The sequence below is a fragment of the Schistocerca americana genome, chromosome 2, assembly GCF_021461395.2.
Source record: "Schistocerca americana isolate TAMUIC-IGC-003095 chromosome 2, iqSchAmer2.1, whole genome shotgun sequence".
Classification (NCBI taxonomy): Eukaryota; Metazoa; Arthropoda; class Insecta; order Orthoptera; family Acrididae; genus Schistocerca; species Schistocerca americana.
In genome coordinates, this window is record NC_060120.1 from 1014882697 (window position 1) to 1014889633 (window position 6937).

General features: G+C 43.4%; 1 non-coding gene across 1 annotated transcript; it reads right to left on the reverse strand.

Moving 5' to 3' along the window:
* Window positions 1–5996: 5996 nt before the first annotated feature.
* Trnat-ugu lies at window positions 5997–6070 on the reverse strand. Its single transcript has one exon. It is a non-coding gene; the product is annotated as a tRNA-Thr (tRNA).
* Window positions 6071–6937: the final 867 nt, after the last annotated feature.

Here is a 6937-nt window from a genome sequence, read left to right on the forward strand (position 1 = left end):
TTCCTGACACTTAAATCTATACTCGACATTAACAAATTTTTCTTCTTCAGAAACGATTTACTTGCCATTGCCAGTCTACATTTTATATCCTCTCTATTTCGACCATCATCAGTTATTTTACTCCCCAAATAGCAAAACTCCTTTACTACTTTAAGTGTCTCATTTCCTAATCTAATTCCCTCAGCATCACCCGATTTAATTTGACTACATTCCATTATCTTCGTTTTGCTTTTGTTGATGTTCATCTTATATCCTCCTTTCAAGACATTGTCCATTCCGTTCAACTGCTCTTCCAAGTCCTTTGCTGTCTCTGACAGAATTACAATGTCATCGGCGAACCTCAAAGTTTTTACTTCTTCTCCATGGATTTTAATACCTACTCCGAATTTTTCTTTTGTTTCCTTCACTGCTTGCTCAATATACAGATTGAATAACATCGGGGAGAGACTACAACCCTGTCTCACTCCTTTCCCAACCACTGCTTCCCTTTCATGCCCCTCGACTCTTATAACTGCCAGATGGTTTCTGTACAAATTGTAAATAGGCTTTCACTCCTTGTATTTTTCCCCTGCCACCTTCAGAATTTGAAATAGAGTATTCCAGTTAACATTGTCAAAAGCTTTCTCTAAGTCTACAAATGCTAGAAACGTAGGTTTGCCTTTTCTTAATCTTTCTTCTAAGATAATTCGTAAGGTTAGTATTGCCTCACGTGTTCCAACCTTTCTACGGAATCCAAACTGATCTTCCCCGAGGTCCGCTTCTACCAGTTTTTCCATTCGTCTGTAAAGAATTCGCATTAGTATTTTGCAGCTGTGACTTATTAAAGTGATAGTTCGGTAATTTTCACATCTGTCAACACCTGCTTTCTTTGGGATTGGAATTATGATATTCTTCTTGAAGTCTGAGGGTATTTCGCCTGTCTCATACATCTTGCTCACCAGATGGTAGAGTTTTGTCATGACTGGCTCTCCCAAGGCCATCAGTAGATCTAATGGAATGTTGTCTACTCCCGGGGCCTTGTTTCGACTTACGTCTTTCAGTGCTCTGTCAAACTCTTCACGCAGTATCTTATCTCCCATTTCGTCTTCGTCTACATCCTCTTCCATTTCCATAATATTGTCCTCAAGCACATCGCCCTTGTATAAACCCTCAATATACTCCTTCCACCTTTCTGCCTTCCCTTCTTTGCTTAGAACTGGGTTGCAATCTGAGCTCTTGATATTCATACAAGTGGTTCTCTTCTGTCCAAAGGTCTCTTTAATTTTCCTGTAGGCAGTATCTATCTTACCCCTAGTGAGACAAGCCTCTCCATCCTTACATTTGTCCTCTAGCCACCCCTGCTTAGCCATTTTGCACTTCCTGTCGATTCATTTTTGAGACGTTTGTATTCCTTTTAGCCTGCTTCATTTACTGCATTTTTATATTTTCTCCTTTCATCAATTAAATTCAATATTTCTTCTGTTACCCAAGGATTTCTATTAGCCCTCGTCTTTTTACCTACTTGATCGTCTGCTGCCTTCACTACTTCATCCCTCAGAGCTACCCATTCTTCTTCTACTGTATTTCTTTCCCCCATTCCTGTCAATTGTTCCCTTATGCTCTCCCTGAAACTCTCTACAACCTCTGGTTCTTTCAGTTTATCCAGGCCCCATCTCCTTAAATTCCCACCTTTTTGCAGTTTCTTCAGTTTCAATTTGCAGTTCATAACCAATAGATTTTGGTCAGAATCGACATCTGCCCCTGGAAATGTCTTACAATTTAAAACCTGGTTCCTAAATCTCTGTCTTACCATTATACAATCTATCTGATACCTCTTAGTATCTCCAGGATTCTTTCAGGTATACAACCTTCTTTTATGATTCTTGAACCAAGTGTTAGCTATGATTAAGTCATGCTCTGTGCAAAATTCTGCAAGGCGGCTTCCTCTTTCATTTCTTCCCTCCAATCCATATTCACCTACTACGTTTCCTTCTCTCCCTTTTCCTACTGACGAATTCCAGTCACCCATGACTATTAAATTTTCTGGCCGTGCGGTTAAAGGCGCTGCAGTCTGGAACCGCAAGACCGCTACGGTCGCAGGTTCGAATCCTGCCTCGGGCATGGATGTTTGTGATGTCCTTAGGTTAGTTAGGTTTAACTAGTTCTAAGTTCTATGGGACTAATGACCTCAGCAGTTGAGTCCCATAGTGCTCAGAGCCATTTTATTAAATTTTCGTCTCCCTTCACTACCTGAATAATTTCTTTTATCTCGTCATACATTTCATCTATTTCTTCATCGTCTGCAGAGCTAGTTGGCATATAAACTTGTACTACTGTAGTAGGCATGGGCTTTGTGTCTATCTTGGCCACAATAATGCGTTCACTATGCTGTTTGTAGTAGCTAACGCGCACTCCTATTTTCTTATTCATTATTAAACCTACTCCTGCATTACCCCTATTTGATTTTGTATTTATAACCCTGTAATCACCTGACCAAAAGTCTTGTTCCTCCTGCCACCGAACTTCACTAATTCCCACTATATCTAACTTTAACCTATCCATTTCCCTTTTTAAATTTTCTAACCTACCTGCCCGATTAAGGGATCTGACATTCCACGCTCCGATCCGTAGAACACCAGTTTTCTTTCTCCTGATAACGACGTCCTCTTGAGTAGTCCCCGCCCGGAGATCCGAATGGGGGACTATTTTACCTCCGGAATATTTTACCCAAGAGGACGCCATTATCATTTAATCATACAGTAAAGCTGCATTTCCTCGGGAAAAATTACGGCTGTAGTTTCCCCTTGCTTTCAGCCGTTCACAGTACCAGCACAGCAAGGCCGTTTTGGTTAATGTTACAAGGCCAGATCAGTCAATCATCCATACTGTTGCCCCTGCAACTACTGAAAAGGCTGCTGCCCCTCTTCAGGAACCACATGTTTGTCTGGCCTCTCAACAGATACTCCTCCGCTGTGGTTGCACCTACGGTACGGCCATCTGTATCGCTGAGGCACGCAAGCCTCCCCACCAACGGCAAGGTCCATGGTTCAAGGGGGGCAGTAGAGACGTAATAATAACATAATGGCTAGGTCAGGATAGCTCAGTGACTTCGAACATGGGCTCGTCATTGAATGTCTCCTGAGTAACAAATCCATCAGGGACGTTTGGACACTTGTAAAACTGACCTGGTGGTGTGACTGTGTACTGAAACTCGAAGCAACAACCGCAGCTAAACCAAAATCATACAGACCTCGTTTACTCACGGAACAGATCGTCGAGCGTTGCGGAGAGCGGTTGTAAGAAATCGCATCAAATCAGCGGAAGGGATCAGTCGTGAGTTGCGGAGTCCGACCGCAGTCTAGCTAACACAACGACTGTGCAATGAGAGTCAATACGAATGACGTACAACGGTCGAGCAGCTGATAAGTCAACGCTATACGATGGTTGAGGTGCTGCAAAGAGTGGCGCCTCTGAACAGTGGATGAATATTTATTTGGAGTGATGACCCGCGCTATACCCTGCCGCAATCCGACGAACGTGTTTGACTTTGGTGAATGCCTGGAGAACATTACGTGCCATCGTGTGTAGTGCCGAGGAAGTGAAGTGCGGACGAAGTGCTGTCAAGCTGTGCCGATGCGTTTTGTTGTTGGAGCTTATTGTGCTTAAGAAAACAATAAAAGCAGAAGGATAAGAACACATTTTATAGCTTTGTGTACTGCGTGATGGCGGTGGCATACCCCCATATGGTGGCTTGCGGAGTATGTATGTAGGCACAGACGCGGACGTAAATGGGTGTGTTGCTACATCGACCTTGGTCCAGAACCCAGCGTCCGACTTCATGACCTTCTGGTTCGGCTCTTGAGGAACAACAGGCTGCCATTCCTCCACAGACACTCAGGCACCTTGTTGAAAATTTATCCAGCGAAGCTGAAGCTGTCATATAGCCAAGCGGTGGACACACTCCATATTAATGTCCATATAAATTTGTCCCGATTCACAAGCGGCGTCATAGTCGTGAATAAAAACAATGATCCAGAAAGCGTCGAATTTCTTTTAATGTAGTATATGTTCACAAAAACTGGCTTCAGGCTACCACTGACCGAGATCAATAGTCTGAAGCCGCTTTTTTCGCGATCATAAATCGGAATATAAGAAACAAATTCGAGAATAATTTAGAACGAAAATAAAGCATGGAAAAATTGAACTTGATTTTATATTCCTTTCCTAATCAATTATGCGGATAACCACGTCATTCCTTACCTTATCAGTTCACCTAATTTTCAACATCCTTCTGCAGCACCGCTTCTCAGATGCTTCTATTCTCTTATTTCCGGTTTTCCCACAGGTCATATCGCTCTATCGTAGAACGCTGGCCTCCAAACCTACACTCTCACAAATTTCTTCCTCAAATTAAGCCCTAATAGTAGCCTTCTCTTGGCCAGGGATGTCCTTTTTAGCCAGTGCTATTCTGCTTTTCATGTCCTTCTTCCTCCGTCCATCGTTGGTTATTTTGCTGCCTAGTTAGCAGAATTCCGTAATTTCATCTACTTCGTAATCAACAATCCCGATGTTAAGTTTCTCTCTGTTCTCATTTCTGCTACCTCTCATTGCCTTTGTCTTTCTGCAATTTTTTTTCTCAATGCATATTCTTGTAGTGATACCTCCCATTCCTTGAACGAGAAGTATAACGTCCTTAAATACGTATGTCAGAGAAAAGATGTTCCTGACTGAGAGTAATCGATAAGTGGTGAGCACCCCACTGTTTGGAGATGTTTTAAATGGTAGGTGCTGATACCAGAACCATCCAGTGACTGTACGAAAGTGAGTAGCTCTCAGCCAAGGCTATCTTCTGAGTTGCGGATAGGAGACCCGTCGAGCGGGCTGCGCTGAATAAGAAGCTCCACGAAATCGGAGAATGCGAAATGAGAAAGATAATAAATCTGGCGTAGTTGTCAATTACCAACTTGAATATGGGATCTGTTATGTCCGTAGCACAGAGAGACAGTATACGAATTGGTAGATGTCCTCATTTATTATGCATTGAATTGTAATTTCGAAGATAAGAAAGTGAATTGCATCTCACTTCTAATTTATGTGGTGGAGTGAAACAGAACAAGACGCCTGCAGCCGGTAAGAAGGTAAAGTCTGACCCAAGTAGGAGAAAGGAGGCACACGGATTGAGACTAGCTGGATTTGATTAATAATATTTAACAGCGACCGAATATTCAGCAAGCAACAGTCATCGTATATAAAAGGAGTGTTCAGGTGGCAGCTTATTTAGACTGTTCATTCCGTTCAGCAAATACTGCAATTCTTCTTCACTTTCGTTGAGGATAGGAGTGTTATCAGCGAATATTATCATTGATATTCTTTCACCTTGAATTTTAATGCCGCTCTTGAACCTGTCTCTTGTTTCCGTTGTTCTTTCTTCGACGTACAGATTGAACAGAAGTGGCGAAATACTGCATTCCTGTCTTAGTCTTTTACTTTGTTCTTGGTTTTCCGTCCTTATTGTTGGCTATTGTATATTACCCGCGTTGGTTTTCCGTCCTTATTGTTGGCTATTGTATATTACCCGTCTTTCCCTAAAGATTGCCCCTACTTTTCGCAGAATTTCGAACATCATCGATGTATGAGTTAAATGTGAGTAGCCCATATGTAATCGCTATATCCATGTGTGCAGGGATAATCTCGCGTACACCTCCCGCGAGACCCACATTTTCACCTTGTATGTCCACACACTACATTCGTAGTGTCCCACCACAACACACTCATTACTCGTGGAAGACATTCTTACCAAGTCCTGTAAAAGTTCGGGGAATATGTGTGCATCCACACAGAAGAAGAAGGTCATGGCCGGTGTTGCCAGAATGATATATGGATATGGAGTCTGTTCTTTCGGACAGAACAGACACCATTGATGACCTACAGCCTCCTAGAACGAAATTAGAATTATATTAATACCTTCAGCTGCTGACGGGCCTTGATATATATCAACGGAGACAGGTGGCAATGTGTGCCCCGACCGGGAATCGAACCCGGGATCTCCTGCTTACATGGCAGACGCTCTGTCCATCTGAGCCACCGAGGACACAGAGGGTAGCGCCACCGCAGGGACTATCTTCAGCACGCCTCCCGCGAGACCCACATTCTCATCTTGTATGTCCACACACTACATTCGTAGTGTCCCGCCCCAACACACTCATTATTCGTGGCAGACATTTTTATCAAGTCCCGCAAGAGTTTGGGGAATATGTGTGCATCCGCACAGAAGAAGAAGGTCATGGCCGGTGTTGCCAGAATGATATATGGATATGGTGTCTGTTCTTTCGGACATGTCCGAAAGAGCTGATTCCATATCCATATATCCACGTGTAGTTGCCCTGCAAGCACCAGCCTCTTGTCTTGTGAAGAGTTAGTACATGACATTCCCTGCGTATTGCACTACGCGAAGATTGATAAACTGGGCTCTCGTTCCAGGTGAAGAACAGTGTTCCGTTTTTGGTAAAGTACCTGGCTTCCTTCTGGTAGCAGTTGCCGTCCTTGAGAGGAACAAATGGAAGTTAACAGGCAGGGCTCTGTATTCTCTGGAGCGCTGCCATGGGAGTCTGCCAGGCGAGTGTCTCACGCAGCCATGGCCCGTGGCCTCGCCTTATCACGCAACAGCTGACTCCGCGTCTGGGGCTGTTGCTGACCGCACCACGTCTTATCAAAGCTCGCAGTTCCGCTTCAGGTCACACGTCAAAGGTCCATTTCTCCTTAGGTTATGCTGGCTCTTACAAACGGAATTTTTATTATTAGCGTGAACACGGGGTCAGGCCAGAAATAACGCAAAGCGAGAAACTTATCCTCAGTTAATGAGAATGGAAACAAAAAGAAACAAAGATCAGAAATATAAATTTTACAAATAAACTTCCTTCCTTCCTTCCTTCCTTCGAAAGAACAGACGCCACGTAGA